The 17,334-nt window shown below is 40.0% G+C and overlaps 1 protein-coding gene across 1 annotated transcript in view; it reads right to left on the reverse strand.

The window, feature by feature from the left end:
* The window catches only part of SDHAF3 (succinate dehydrogenase complex assembly factor 3), a 54,710-nt gene that overhangs the window by 37,125 nt on the left and 251 nt on the right, over positions 1-17,334 (reverse strand). The gene's annotated exons all lie outside the window — the stretch shown is intronic.

Genomic DNA, 17,334 nt, shown 5'->3' on the forward strand with positions numbered 1-17,334 from the left:
TCTCGAACCCGCGGGCTCAGGCAATCCACTCACCTCAGCCTCCCAAAGGCATGGGATTAGAGGCTGATCCACCGAGCCCGGCTGATAAGCCCAATTTCTAAGTTAATAAACACGCATTTCAAATGTGTGTTTATGATTTTATTTTACTGCTTCTTTCACTCCTTAAAAGTGTCCCATTTTTGACAACAAATTATACAATCAAACTAATAGTAGATAAGATAAAACTTCAGCACATCAAAAAAAAGCCAGGATATTGCTGGCTCCAAATAAAAAAGTCCTATGTTATCTCCCTCTCTTGCTTAACTAGATCATCTACCATTTGGTTTCAAAAAGCAAGGGAAAAAGCTTGGTCTATTTAAGTTTTCATAGAATTTCCAAACCTCTACTTTTATCTTTTTCAGGTTATCATTCATATAATGCATAATTTCACAACTTTACAATCAATCTGCTCGCTATCTATGTTTAAAGCTCCACATTTCTTAAAATTTTTATAAAAATATGTTTTGTTTTAATGAGAACCATAAACATTAACTCAAAAACGGGCCAGTATGTGATATCTACTTGCATTCCAAGATTGGGAACTACAGAAAACAAAGATTCTGTCTTTTGAGGTTTTTTAACCACCACAAGCCATCGGGAATCTGACACACTGAGGCGTTTAACAAATGCTGAATGAGTTAGTCTCTTAAGCCATACAATTCAAGACCTGACAGTAATGGAGAAAGGAAGGGAAGAGGCCATTACAAATCCAGTCATGTTAGCTCAAGAGAACGTACGGGAACACACTCCAGAAATTCCAGAATAAAGTCAGATAAAAAGTTCTTATGGGTTTCACACATCCTTCTACAAATAGTACTTAACTGCCCTCAATTTTCCCTAAACCCACTTACTAAGAAAAAAGACATTTACCAAAACAATTACTTAAGACACTACTCGGGAATACACATGAAACCTACCAAAATGAAAGGTTTTTTAAAATTCCATTTTAAAACAAGTGAATACATTAAAAATTTTTTTTTTTTTTTGAGTTCGAGTCTCACTCAGTTGCCCAGACTGGAGTGCAGTGGCCATTTCCGGCCAACGCAGCCTCAACCTGCTGGGCTTCGGCGATCCTTCCGCCTCAGCCTTCCAAGTAGCTGGAACTTGAGGCACACGCTACCACGCCTGGCTGATTTTTTTGATTTATTGTGGAGATGAGGTCTCGCCAAGTTGCCCAGGCGGGTCTCGAACCCGTGGGCTCAAGTAATCCACTCACCTCACCCTCCCAAAATGCGGGATTACAGGCTGAGCCACCAAGCACAGTTTATTTTAAATATTTTAAGTGGCAACAAATCCATATCAGACAATACAAACATGAAAATGACAAATTGAGAGTATGAAAAGACAAATACTATTTCAGACAAAACTGAAATACAATTTTCTGAATTTCACCTAGTCAAGTCTTTCCAGATCTAAGTCTCTTCTGCCATCGTGTGGGAATTTCTGGAATTGCATGTATACAAAAAAATTGCCGTGCTGACTACAGTATTCCTTTACCCTACTGTTCTCCAACCTTGGAAAAGATGAATCCAGTTTGTAAACAAAGCAAATATTCTTGGAAGAATTTAGCTAAACTGACATGCAGGTGCTCCCAGTTTCTCTCTGCTTCCCAAAGGAAGAGAGTCTCTCATACAGCTTAAGGAAACCTGGGCAAGTTGTGCCATTTCACTTGTTTCCAAGACCCACACAGTTATGGCTTCTGGGTCTTGTCCAGTTCATGATCTTAAGTTCTCTAAATGCTCTCTCGTTTCTTCTCCCCCGCTTTAGACACGTAAAATGCTATATTATATGTAAAAAGAAGGAGGAATATTAAGCTGAACAATTAGGAACCACAGATGCCTGATACTAGTTTTACGAACACCAAAGCCATATCAATAGCCACACAGCACAAAAATACATAAAAACGGAACCAACTATACACACAGTCACATGCCCAGTGACTTGAGAGTATATCTAGACAAAGACATGAATTAAAGTACTTACAATAAAACTTCCGCCTGTAAAATATAAAAGTGAATCCTCATATATTTATAAATACAATTTAAGAAGTTAACTCTTTATTTAAACTATTAAGTTTTATAAAGACTACAGTTTGCACTTTTGACATGTTAAATTTTATCCAGCTGTGGACATTAACATGTAGAGTTTTCCTTGGAAAAAAGTCACTCGTTTTTCTTTTGAGGGAAAAACGATTTACCGAGCACCTATTACAAACAAAATACAGTCCTAGTAACTTTAAAGGATGCAAAGACAAGTAAAACATTATTTTTGTCCTCAAGGAACTGACCACCTGCTAGTGGCAGAAAGGGGTACATAAGTAACTATAATACAATGTAGAAAACATTAAATACCAACACGGAAATACAAATAACATTTGGGGAAGCAAAGACATAGAGATTTGCTTTTCACTGTAAGAATTAATCAAGAAAGAGCTGACAGCATAGTACTGGGGCTGTTTTGAAAGACATTTTAGAGTTTGGCAGGGAAACGTTTAGGACAAAGGAACAGCGAGCATCAAAACAACTCACAGGCCCTTTCAGAGAGCAACACTCAGGTGAGTGACCAGAACAAAAGATTTATGATAAAAACACTGAGGCATGAGACAGGCAAAATACATTCAGGCCAGATTTTGCACGGCTTTGAATTTCAGATTCAGAGAAGTCGAGGGAAAAATGATGAAAGTTAAGCAGATGACAGTTAAGATAGACAAAAGGCAAGACTATTTACGAAGTCATGACCAATATCCAGAGGTGAAGACAACTGGGTTAAAGAGAACAGTTCAGAGTTCTGATGCTATACAAGAGAATCAACAGGATGTGGCAACTAAATGGAATCAGAAAATAAGAGAAGAATTAAGGATAACGAAATTATAACATTTGTTTACAGCACCCTCAGAACTTTCACCTGGAACTTCTGCCTCCTTCCTATCGACTTTCTTCCTTCCTCACACTACAGCTACAATAGCTAGTATTTGTCGAGCACTTACCGTGGGCAAGGCAGTGGCACCTACTATGCATATGCTATTTTATTTAATCCTTAATCTCAAGGAGGGTACAGTTGGTATGCCCATTTTACAGGTAAGAAAACTAAGGCTTGAAACAATTGATAAGGTTACCCAAGATCACACCATCTGCAGTTAGATGTTAAACAATGTCTGATAATCATCAAAAATGTTAGCTGATAATACATTTAAAATGGATCCCCCATAGGGATAAATAAATTTTTATAAGAAACTCAAGGATTAAAAGACCTTCAAAATCCAGGAGAACAGAGCCACACCAAGGAACAGCAAGGGACAGGGACATGCTGGAGAGAGAACTGCCTAATCATAAATCCAATGACTGAGGGAAAGCGGAGCTTCTGCTCTTATACTATTCATGCTCCACACCATCATCTGTCCCACTGCCAAAAGACCAACATTCTCCAGCACTGATGAGGCACAACAGGTCTCACTCTGTCACATACTGATGGATGGCAGACTCATGAACTCCTTAAAAACCCTGTGTATGTCCCCCCAAAAACAGCAGGTGCTGAGTGACTGAGTAAGCAACTGAACTCAGTTGGACTGCTTCTGTCTAGTCCTCCATGGCTTGGTGTAAAGATCCTCACACACTTCAAGGCCTATGTTTTGAACAATTTTTCCATGTACTACCTTGAACTGAACCCTGAAGCCTCTTCCTAATCCACTGGCTCCTTTCTAGTTTCAAACTTCATAATGTCCTCTGCACTATCTTGAATCTCAACTTGTTAAGGTCATGGACAAACATGGTCAGCCTGATCTATACTAGAAGTGTTTCTCATAGATCCCAGGACATTCTTTTGGAGAACCCACAACTTCTTCCCCACAAACTTCTCCACTTGTCAAGGAAAGGATTTCTTTACCATGGGATTCAATAGAACACAAGTTAGATCACGAGAGCGCTTCTCTTTTGACTGCCAATCTAGAAGGCTATTCAGAGGGTGTGAGAGACATGGACAACTTCCCAGGGCTCTCAGCTTTAATTTTTATATACCTCCCCAGAGAAACAATGTAATCAATAGTAGTGAGGCTCCCAGACAGCCCTGCAGAGGAAACACACACACACACACACACACACACACACACACACACACACACAAAAGCAAAAAAACCCTATATTTAACCCATGATGCAGTTAAATATTACACAATGACAATCACATTTTGGTTTTTTGGTTTTTTTTTTCCCCTGAGTTGGAGTCTCACTCTGTTGCCCAGACTGGAGTGCAGTGGCCGCTTCTGGCCACCGCAGCCTCGATCCGCTGGGCTCCGGCGATCCTTTCGCCTCAGCCTTCCAAGTAGCCAGAACTACAGGCGTGCGCTACCACGCCCGGCTGATTTTTTTTTATTTATTGTAGAGATGAGGTCTCGTTGCCCAGGCGGGTCTCGAACCCACGGGCTCAGGCAATCCACTCACCTCAGCCTCCCAAAGGCGCGGGATTACAGGCTGAGCCACCGAGTCCGGCTTGTTATTTTTTAAATTATAAATCTACCATATGTATGCTATATTAAGAATCAAATAACTGTTTATAGCTAATTCTGGCTAACAACATTTATGTATTTAAACTAAGAGGAGGATAAGTTATCATTTCTATCTTCCAAGTATTAAGCAGAGCAATGAATTGCTGGGTATAATCAAACTACAGTAAATTGTAAGCCAACATGTTATATTCAAAAGCACCATACACATCCACCTGTATAACTACAGACTAAGATGAAACAAAAATTTTAAAGAAAAACAAATAATTAGGATTTCAGATTCCAGTCATGTTTTCAAAAGTGAAAAGATAAAACTACTACTTTTTAAACTCTGTATAACTTCATACTAGTCCTGAAACTATTTAAGAAGATACAGTCTAAACATATACTGTAGTTGAATCTTAGTATACAAACTCTTGCCACCCCCTTAATTTAGGATACAGGGCATATTTTGATAGCATTTAGTTGAAAAGAATGGAGTTACAATAATTTTTTGGCAAGCTAAATGCTAAATCTGAATGCGATCCTCACATCAAACAGAAATTGAATTTTCTTCTTTTCAGAAAAACACATCAATATGTGTAGACATACTCTATTTAAAACAAGTGTGATGCATACAAGTACAGGTATACACAAAGCAACAAATTATGGGCTGATTACACACTTTACAAAGGGATTCACAAAAGAACTCTTAATTAGTAAGTTTGCCAGCATACTTAAAACATAGTTGCATCTCAAAAAATCAATTTATAAAACAACTTTTCAGAAACACACTCATAGTATAAAATTAGTATGGTTAGTTATAAGAGCATCAAGCTTCAAACACTCTAATTATTAGTATTTGTTCCAACAGCTTCACAAATGTAGCAGGTGAAACTAAATACACTAGTTGAGAGTGGCAGAGATACCCATGCTGCCGTCTTCGTGCAAGTAAGCCAGAAGTACAGGAAAGAACAATCCAGAGAGCCCATCAGTCACGCAGTTTTTAAAGAAATGCCCTGATAAGTAGAAGACAATATCTGCGAAAAGGAAACCTGAATGCGAACGATCTGGAAATGAAGCACTTAGCACCAGCCAAGAGAGACAGAAAGAATGACCCTAATGCCCTGAAAAGCCACTACTGGCTGCTGCTTGTTCTGCTCAGAGCTGCATCTTACCAACAGGAGCCACAGGCTGGCATCTGCCCCAGACACCGGAATGCCAGGTGTGATGTGGGTAACCTGAATGAGACAGGGCGAAGCTGAAGAGGAATGCAAGGATGGTGCCGCTCAGGACCAGCTAACGGTGCCAGGGGACGGCCAGAGTTGCCCGGAAAGAATGAGGAGGGAGAGAGAAGGGTTGAGGAAGAACAAAAAGTGAACAACTGTTTCCATGTGAATTCCAGAGCAGGGAAAGCACCACAGTATACTTCTCTGAGGAGGTGTCTCTGCCCTCATTAGATCTAATTACAAAATTAGAATATGATCATATCGCAGTTGCCAGAAGTACTCAGGAAATTTCAAGTATCTGCATTAAGCAGGCAGGGGTGGCACAGCACCCTAACACTCTGTCAAGGTTGGACCAATTCCAAACATAATTTAATAAGGTTGGGAAATTCTGCTCACTCCGTGCACCTCCTTCAGCCTTATAAAGGCATTGAACGACATTCACGGCATTTGTCCTTCCAAGTGGTGTTAATGACTGTTACTGGCCAGAAACCCTGAGTTATCAATTGTCTGTGCCCATAAGTTATAAAAGGAATGAACAGCATACATGACAAACTCTCAAGGCTGTCCCTAGCCAAGCGAGCAGCCCACAGCTCAAGGCCCAGGCCATGCTGAAGCCAGACCCACCCATGCAGCAGCCAGCATCAGTCGCCACAGTGGCGGCTGTGAGTTTTGTGTATGTGTTTCTGTGCTATCTGCCGCCATTTTTAGCTTTAAAAGGGGGAAAGGGAGACAGCTATACATGTGCCAAACTTACAAATGTGTTTAAGTGGGGTAGTTTTAAAACAACCTAAATCTCTTCATCATCGCAGAGTCACTGCATCTAAGCCCAGAAACCTTGCCTGTTTCAACAGAGTATGACACATCCTGGTTTTGTGTCTGCTTTGGGGTTTTTTTTGGTATGTTTACATTGGTATGTTTACAATGAAGTATTTTATTTTTAAATCTATTCAAACAAAGCATACATACCTTAGTGTCTTAGAGCTTAGAAACAATGAAATTTACTTTAGAAAAGCTTCGGGTTATAATTATTTTGGCTGACAGAAGAGCAAAAACTTGTAAATAAGGCAAACATACTCTTCTCTTGGGATTAAGCTAATCAAATTTACACACAATGGGAAGACTCCTAAGTATTTCAGGCCCAGAAGATGACATTAAGTAGCTTAATCCACTAGCACATATAATAATAATAATAATAATATAACAACAACAACAACAACAACAATGCCTCAATAGAAAGAAACTGGTCAACTTAGAAATAAGTGAAGGGTTGAGAGCAAACTTGCTGATGTGTGCTCACCTTTGTTCAGGAAAAAGCAATGAGCTGCAGGACCTGCAACAATGACCACAAAGGGCCCCCTCTGACTGCAGACAGAGAGGCTGATGCAGCACCTCCCGCCTGCTACCTCACAGGATTTTAATCCCATGTTTACCAGTCAACGTTCTAAACACCAATTTGGCTTACTGGAAAGCCTAACAGAGGGCCACAATCCTTTATTTGCAGCTTTAGTCAAAGAAGTTCTTAGAGACAAAAGCTCCTTCAGAATGAGTCTGGCAGCAAATCCCAACCTACATGGACCTGAGATTTTTCATTTACCCCACTTAACGGGCATAGTCAAGCTGCTTTTCCAGATACATTAATGTGTTTGATTACAGAGAACCTCCCTAGGCCCCCTGGGGTGATTCTTTAAACTCCCTACATACTTATTAGCTTTCTAAAATCTGAATAATGCTGGATTTGGAGACCCATCTGGAAAAAGGTCCGTGGAAGCAAACTCTGACTCTGACTCCTGGAAGGGAGAGCCTCCTCACCAACCCCACTCCCCCAGCAGCCTGCGGGTCTACATTTCAGTATTATCTAGATTAATGTGTGTCTGACACCAAGAATCCAATCGTCTGAGTATGTTGGTAAAGTCTAGTTCCAGACCACATGGTCAATTATCAGACCTTACAGTCACAAGCAGGGTGGCACACGCCTACCCAGAAACCCTCTCCTGTGCCTGCTGGTCTCTAAGCCACAGGGAGCCTGCTTACTATCTTCTATCCTCCCTGCTGGACCAGTCAGACAAACCAGCAGTCAACCTGTCTCCCTCCCAATCCTGCTCTCGGTCAGCCTTTATAAAACCCTCCACAATACTTAGGAAAAGATAAAAAATTAAAGTACAATAGAATAAAGTTCTCAAATATCAACTTACTTTTTATCAAATTAAGTTATTGGAGGATCACAGAATACTTAAATATGATCACTAAGAAATTAAACATGAGAAGATTCTTCATGCTGCTTATAAACATGTAATACCACACTAGAGAGAGAACCTAATTATATCAGACAGGTAACTAGGATGATTTACTTCTTGTCTGAGTTTAGAGCCTTAATGGTTCTAAATATTTTCTCTAACAGATAAAGAGACTGTCCAAATAAAGTTTAATTTTGAGTCTACACATGATTCGAATTTTTCATTTAATTTGCAAAACTCAGCAAGAAATCAATCAAAATATAAAGCTGACATTAACATTTATGAAACATGAAAAAGTCCAAGTTTAACCTACAAAATGTAAAGGCCAAAATAAGAAAATAAATTTATGTAGTGCTAGTATTTGACTCATTGAATGTGTCTGCCTAGTCCTTTGTAAAACAAGACTGGCTAAAAAAAAATAAAAATACTGAGCATATCCAACTGCATTCTAAAAATAACATTTACTGACTTTCTCATAATTACTAAGTAACACATGACTCGGCAGAGAATCTAGAAAATCTGAGATACAAAGAAGAAAATTACAATCATCCTTAATCTTATCACCCAAAGATAAATAGTTTATATTTAATTATATCATGAGTTTTCCATGTCATTAATTCTTCTGAAACACCACTTCTAGTAGCTGCATGCTAACCCATCCATCAGATGGGTTATGTGACATAATTGAACTTCCCATAATTTTCCATAATTTCACTAACTCATCCATCAGATGAAATTATGTGTCTATCACCAGACACCTGTATCACCTAACGTTTCTCACTTTTACTGTATACATGCAGCACAGCAATTAATATTCTTGTACATAAATCATGGAATGACTCATCAGTCACTTTCGCCCATTCTTTTACTAAAACAATAAGTTTTTTCCTATCAAGATAAATAAGCTCTTTTTATGTTAATCCCAAACATATTTCATTTGCCTTTAAATCTTAACTATTTTTAAGTTTAGTTGTTAATTTTATGTTAAATATTACATATTTCATAGACAAATAAAATATAATGTATTTTTATTACCCATTCTATTGCTATATGAACACATAACCCTAAAACTAACAGAAAAGATTAGAAAAAAACATCAGTGGTACTACTGAAAAGTGTAACATGGATTAAGCCATTTGATTCAACAGTTTAATTCCTCTCATAATATAATCATATCTAGGCTGAGGCAGAAGTATCATCCGAGCCAGCAGGTCGAGGTTGTGGTGGCCATGAGTGTGTCACTGCACTCCAGCCTGGATGACAAGAGTGAGACTCTATCTCAAAAAATAATAATAATATAATCATATTTTAGATGTAAAAGAAAACTTGTTTAGGTTCATCCATAACTTCAGGAGCAAAATATTACTTTTCCTATTGAGACACCTGAGGCCTAAAGAAACCTTTCAAAAAATTACACAGAAAACAAATAAAGCCTGATTAGTATGAAAGTTCAGCAGTTGATATCCCAGCAATCTCCATGTTCATCTCATTACTGGAAAAAAATCTTCAAAATAGAAATGTAATGCAATCATCACCTCAGGCTAATACACATAAAAATAAATTATTACTTAAATGAGATTTAAATATTTGTTTATAAAACATTATGCTAGAAGTATAGGAGATAAAAAGAAGCTTCCCTTTCCCTCAAGAAAAATATGAAAAAATGAAGAATCAAACAAACAATAAGTTGTAGCAGGCAAACAAGCAAGACTCAAAGAAAAAACCTGTAATCATTTTATAGGAGAAAAGTTTAATCGTTTCCTGGAAACGCTAATGTTAAATCTTAACTAGACTTTCAGGAGGGAAGAACACAAGATTTTTGTCCAATTTGGTTATGTAACACCAAACAAGTCATTTTACTCCTACAGGTCCTAGTTTCTTCATCTTTAAAATGGAAAAGCCGAGGATTTCCCGGTAGAGACAGCAGACTGGAGAGAGTGCGTATTTCTTATTTCAGCTTCCTTCCAAAACCCCGCTGCACTGGTTTTAAGGGAATATTTAAAAGGAGTGATCTGCGATGACGGTAGAGTAAGCTGGAGCACCAGAAGCCAAGCAACTTCAAGAGTGCCCAACACTGCAGAGAAGCAGAAGAGAGTAACTCCCCAGGCAGGGCAGACCGGAGGCTGTGGCTCAGAACTGAGGATGCTGCAGAGGAGAAGGCTGGAAAGCCAGGACCCACCGAGTCCAATCACAAGGGCAGGAATCAGGCATGGGAACACAGCCAGTGAGGCACATCGAAACTCCAGCCCCACAAGAACTTTCCAGTCAACAAGCCTACCTTTCGGCAGAGTTCTCTATCGGTTTCCTATTGCTTTATTCTTAAATATGGACAATAACCAAAATTCACAAGACACCCAAACACAAAAGAGACCAAAACAAACAAACATGTCCATGGAACAGGAGATAATCAAAAAACAGGAAAAAATACATTGCTTTTTATCAGAAGCCCTCCTACACTAATCTTTTAACCATATGCATATATTACTTTTATTTAAGAAAAAAAGTCAAACCAGGTACTAGGGAGATTAAGGTGGAAGGACTGCTTGAGCCCAGAAGTTCAAGACCAGTCTGGGCAGCATGACAGGAGGAAGGGAGAAAGGGAGGAAGGGAGGGAGAAAGGGAAGCAGAAGTGCTTCAACTGAAAAAAAGAGTTTATTTAGCAAAGTAATCAGAAGCTCTCAGTCAACTCTACTGCTTTCTATTTAAAGCCTCAGATAGGTCTAATTGTTAAGCAACCACACACTACATTTCATAAAATAGTAAAACAAGTAAAATTAGTATTATGCATATAGAATTTCTTATCTCCTTAAATTCTGTACAAAAACTTCAAAGTTTCAAGACTGCATGTTTTCTGCACACACCCTTATAAACACATACAGATGTGTTCAGAATCATGGCCACAACTAGCATATTAACATCATCATGTATCATCATTATTTTAAGTTTGTAAATTTTGAATCATTTAAATAAAAGAAATATGCCTCGCGGGCTTGGTGGCTCAGCCTATAATCCCAGCACTTTGGGAGGCCGAGGTGAGTGGATTGCCTGAGCCCGCAGGTTCGAGACCCGCCTGGGCTACTTGGCAAGACCTCGTTTCTACAATAAATCAAAAACTAGCTGGGCATGGTAGCACGTGCCTGTAATCCCAGCTACTTGGAAGGCTGAGGCAGAAGGATCGCTGGAGTTCAGCAGGTCAAGGCTGCGGTGGCCGGGAGCATGCCACCGCACTTCAGTCTGGGCAACAGAGTGAGACTTCAACTCAAAAAAAAAGAAATAAGCCTCTCTCTTCTAGTAATGTCTAAATAAAGCCAATAATATATGCAATTCAAATTATGATTTTTAAACACTCTTACTATATCATATAAGCATTGTTATAACACATCTCATGACACCAATAAAAATTAAATATTCCTGAATAATAACAATATCTTAAAAGCTTCACTAAAAATTCAAATGCTTCAGACATGAGGAAAAAAAGAGAGAAAACATTTTATGTTACAAGAATATACTGTTTCCTATCTTCTCTAGTATCCCTTTTTAAACCATTAGATAAGCACTACAATATGGCTAAAATGTGTTAAAAGGTAAAGCCCGATATAGAAACATCATCATTCAGTAAACCAACACAAAAAAAAGCTACACTGGGTAACATGTATCCAAGCGACCCACTCAGAACTTGGTGGATGTATCCCAACCAAACACAACCGTTTACTATACAGAGAAGTAATTCATTCTTTTACCTCCCACAAGCTAAAATACTAGCTGTAAGTCAGGATGTTCAAAAGCAACAAAATGAGGCCCCCAAAATTAGGTAAGAGAAGTGTGCAGTTATAAAAACCAGCAAAATACCCATCTGATCCTAATTACACTAAGTTTAAAAAACATTAAATATAGGTGACATGCCACTTAATTATACATTTGCATCTGATGATGTGGTTCAAACTCATAAATAAGAAAAAGACATCCCATGTGAGTTACCAATGGATGGCACATGCAATGTGAAGCATTTCCTCCTCTCAAACAAATACCAGGAAATAAAACCAAAAAAAGTTGTATTATGATATCTGGACTATCACACATGTCTAAAGAATTAAACATAAGAAGGAAAAAAGTATGTTCCTTTGCAGAGGTGGCTAGGAACAACTCAACACAGATAAGAAAAACAGAACAGCTCAGCATTCTAGCATCACCTTCATCCTCTTAGCCCTTTCACTACTGTTCTCTCTTTGACTACCCTCCCCCATACTATACCTGATCCGGTCACTTGCATCCACCTTCAACCACCAGCCACAGATAATGAATTCCAAATCCCTACTTCCATCTCTCTTCTGAGGATCAGACCAGTGCACATCTCAGAACATCTTCACTTAACTGGCCCACAAGGACTGTTAGCACAAAGCACACCAAGCTGAACTCATTTCCCCGTTCCTCCTGTGTACCAGTTCCGGTAATTGCTATCATGAGCCAAAATCTGGGAGTTATCCATTCTGCTTTCTTCCTGCTCACGAATCCTGCAACAGCCACCAAGTCAAGTCCTATCTGACCTTTAAAAAGGGAACTCATTTAGTAGGGCATGGTAGCGCATGCCTGTAGTTCCAGCTACTTGGAAGGCTGAGGCGGAAGGATCGCCGGAGCCCAGCAGGTCAAGGCTGTGGTGGCCGGGAGTGTGCCACTGCACTCCAGTCTGGGTGACAGAGTGAGACTCCAACTCAAAAAATTAAAAATTAATTTTAAAAAAAGGAACTCATAAACCTATACACTTTGCTCTGACGTCTCTGTCTTGGTTCAAGCATACACATATTTGGGATTACTACATTCACCTCCTAACAGTTCTCTTGTCTTCAATTTCTTCTCCAATTATTCCTCTATATTGCTGCTAATCCTCTTAGAATATAATGAGAATAATTTTTCACTGCTGCTTAAAATCTTTCAATTATTCAAAATAAAAACCTAAAATTCTTAGCAGAATATCCTGTCTCTTGCTGCTTCTTTAGCTTTAATAAACTCTTCTAATCTTACAACCAAGAAAATAAATTCCAAATTCCATCACTGCAGTTTCTGGAAATAGAGTTTATTAACTCAATGCCTCTGCATGTTACTCCCTCTTTCTAGAAAGTTCCTTCTTCGGCATGGTAACTGACTTACTCAAGACTCAGCGTAACCATCCTATGTGGCTTTCAACTTCATCTCTGTAATCCCACAGCATTTAACAAACACTCTTTCATATGATATGACAACTGTGTATTCTACTAAACACTGAAAACTATGAAAGTAAAATCCATTTACTATTTACTTTTTTGTCCCACAATGCCTAGCACACTGTCTGGCAGGAGTCAGTGATCACAACTATCTGCAAAATGTTTATGCCTTTTTGCTTTTTTCCAGGAACAAAACTAACACTTATAAAACATCCCTCAATAGACACAAAACAGCTACTTAGGGAAAACAATAGAAACCAGGCAAGAAGGCAGTGGACATAAATCACACTCTTCAAAGTAGCCCCCAAGAGCACACTGGTTTCTGCACTTTGTTTCATTTCCGCACCAACACATTCGACCTATTTCATCTTCAATGCTTATTCTGATTTCACAGAATACAAGTGGTAGGCACAGAAGACAAAATGGAAAGTATGACTTGAATCGGTTCTTCCAAAATGAGCACAGTCAGAACTTGTAAAATGCCACAGCTAAGACCTCTGGTCTGCCAGCCCCAATTTCACTAATAGTTGCCTCTAAAAGATATGGGAGTGAAAGTACAATGGATATTTTACAAACCACTTACAGAACATTCTTCCTTAACAGAGTCCCAACAACTCTTCCTGGACTTACACTTTTTCTCTTATGGTAAGAAATTACATATATTCACTATTGACTATGTAAACATGCATTTGCATTTTTAAGCTTAAGATGAAATACTTTCCTTTCACCTTCCGCCAACTGGTCTTTGAACAGAAACTGCCAGCTGAGGTTTCCCTACTATTTGCCAGCTTTCCATGGTCATATGAAGGGATTAAAGAACCTCTTCCTGATATGGGGCATTCTTGATCCCTTTCTTGTCCCCAGTGGTACCCACACCCAACTTTGCTAACTGATGTAAAACAAATTCAGAATCTATTCAAGTCCATCATTAATTTTAGAAGTGCGTGAGGGAATCCCAGAGACCAAACTCTACACAGCATATTAAATCAGAAGTCCACAATCAAGTGACTCTCAATTAGCTTGATGTCAACATGAGCATTAAGCTAGGAACATTCTGATAACATGTGCCAAATTTACCATCACCTCTAACCAACAAACAACAAAAGCATATAGTCCATGCCATAACTAGTAGCACTTAGTATTTACATAATCATAAATTTGATGTTTTGACAAATACATGGATAGAAAAAAGGCATGGAAGGCTGAGGTATGTCACTCTCCAGTGCTGCACCTGCCCTGGTCAGGTTTTTCTGCCTCCAAATTATTAGCATCCTCTCCAGCCCTACTCTTAGGCAAAGAGCAACTGTCTTTGGAGGATCCACCCTAGCCATTCTAACCCCCAGGCTTGGAAGGCGCTGCCTTGCAACTGTGAGACTACTTCATCCAAACACTTGGGTCGCCAGGTTTTAATGTATCTTTACCCAGCTGCCAGTGCTATTAACTACAGGGCCCCAACTCCATGGAACTCTTCTTCTTCATCCCCCAAAAATGAGCCTCAGAACACTTGGTCCAAAATATGTATTAATTTCAAAAGGGAAATTAGTTACTTCACAGTGGAGACACTTGGTAGCTATCACCTTAACCATATAACCACAGTTATCACCAATAACAAGTCATGTGAATATCACATACTCTCAGACAGGAGGTGCTGAGAAGGCACTTCACCCTGTGGTATTCTTCTCAATAACACATAGCATCGATCTCATCAAGAGAAAACGTCAGAAAAAACTAAAATTGCAAGATATTCCACACAGTAACAGACCAGCACTTTCCCCAAAAGTGTCACAGTCATGAAAGACAAAGACTGAGGAACAGTCACAGAATGGAGATTAAGGAGAAAGAATAACTAAATGCATTGTGGTATCCAGACTGGATCCCTAAACAGAATAAGGACACCAGTGAAAGTTCTGGCAAAATGTGAAGAAAGCCTGTGACTGACAGCACTGTAGCAATGTCACTCTCTTAGTTCCGATCATTGTACCCTGATTATGTAAAATGTTAATACAAGGGGAAACAGAGTGTGGGATGTATGGGAACGCTGTGCTGTCTTTGTAACTCTTCCATTAAGTCTAAAATTATTCCGAAAGACTTCTAACCTTTTGCACCCAGAGACATCCCATGATCACCTATCAGTGACTCGACCACACTTTTTTATGAAGTAGTGAAAAACAAATCACTTCATGTTAAATATTATAGCACTGGACTCAATTATTTTATTGTAGCAATATTTAACTTACAATGGAATTCTGGACATTGAGGAACTTATTTATAACAAAAAAAATTAAAATTTTACCTTATATTTTTCTAACGTGTGGTAATGTGTGAAACAGTCACCGGCATGCATTGCAGAAAGGACGCACTCCTAACTCCTGAAAACCACTTCTCAACTGATCGACCATATCTCAGCATAGATTCCATCACTTTATTTGCTTTTTCATGCAATTTGAATGGGAAACGTCAGGGAAACAAACATTTTTGAAAAATTTGCACTGGCAAAAGTTTGAGCTGTATAATATCAGCAAGCTCTTTATGTCCCCTGAGAGGGAACACCTGAGTGGTTTGCTAGATTTATGACGTCCCCGCAGTGGGGACATTCAAGTGTAAAGGGCTAAAAAACTAAATTCCTGTTACCATACCTACTAGATCGATTAACCCTTAAAAAAAAAATCTATCCAGTTCTTTTTTTATTCCCTCTCTCTCCCCTTCAGTCTATTATCAATTTATTCTGAGCTGCTACTTTTTCCCTAAAAGGCTACCGAGTCCTTACACTTTTGGACTTCCCTAAGTAGCCTTATTTCTGCCCAGTACATAGTTAGACTCTCCTTCCTATCCAACCACAAGAACCTACCTAAAAGAGGTCACTTTGTAAACACATGAACACAGCACCTTACAACTTCACAGCAACTAAAAAAAAAGTGCTTTTAAATATATTTACATACAGATTAAGATGCACATGTAAATACTGTTACTATTTACAGATGAGAAAACAAGGCTAGAAAAATGAAGCGATCTGATCACAGATGTTCAGGTTCCAAGACCAAATCACTGCATTATCAAGTGTCCTGCATTTAAAAAAGATGCGGCTCCCTGGCTTCAGGCAAGCAAATGACCTCAAACACAGCCTGACGTTCTGGAAAATCGAAAGGTCCCCACAGTTCCAAATGTCCCTCTTTTGCGCCTCCACGACCCTACACGCGAGAATTCTGGAACCTAGCGAGAACTTCCTGCGCCCGCCTTACCCGTCCCCTTCACGATTTCTTCTCGAGCGGGCGTCTGCATCCCCTCCCAGTCCCAGGCTTTTCAGGCCGAAGCATCCCTCCTCTCTCGGTTCCCACCAACACCGCTGCAGGCTTCCAACCCCAGGCACTCCTCCAGGTTTGCAAGTCAGAACGAGGGTCCCAACTGCAGGACCCCCGCCCGGTCCCACGAAGTTAGAACCCTGAATGTCATTTTTCCTTCCCTCATTACAAAGCAAAAAACTGCCGGGCTCGGTGGCTCAGTCTGTAATCCCGCGCCTTGGGAGGCTGAGGTGAGTGTATTGCCTGAACCCGCGGGTTCGAGACCGCCTGGGCAACTTGACGAGACCTCATCTCTACAATAAATCAAAAATGAGCCGGGCGTGGAAGCGCGCGCCCGTAATTCCGGGTACTTGGAAGGCTGAGGCGGAAGGATCGCCAGAGCCCAGCAGGTCGAGGCTGCGGTGGCCGGGAGCGGCCACTGCACACCAGGCTGGGCGACGGAGTGAGACTACAACTCAAAAAACAAACAAACAAACAAAAAACATAAAACCCACGTCTTTAAAATAAAAAATTTAAATAAATAATAAAATAAATCCACACGCCAAGCAAGGGTCTGCCCAGCACGAAGCGCGGTGGAGCGGGGCAAGGACCCAGGAGAAAACGGCTCAACCCCATCGGCGCTGTCCCCACGGCGCGTCGCTCAGGACGGTCTATGCTACCCGATGTCTGCGTCAGTCAAGGGGGGGAGGACCGAGACCCGACCACGTGCGCCGCGATTAAGGAAGAAACAAACGACCGCAACACGCCTCCACGAATGGAAACCGAGTCACGAGAGCGCCACTAGCCCACGAGTGGGTGCCCGACACGCGTGAAGGTACCGAGGGGACACTTGCGCCAGGGGTTCGACCCCAGACGGCGA

The sequence above is a fragment of the Carlito syrichta genome, unplaced genomic scaffold (genome assembly GCF_000164805.1).
Source record: "Carlito syrichta isolate Samal-C Ts95f unplaced genomic scaffold, Tarsius_syrichta-2.0.1 Scaffold308240, whole genome shotgun sequence".
Taxonomy (NCBI): Eukaryota; Metazoa; Chordata; class Mammalia; order Primates; family Tarsiidae; genus Carlito; species Carlito syrichta.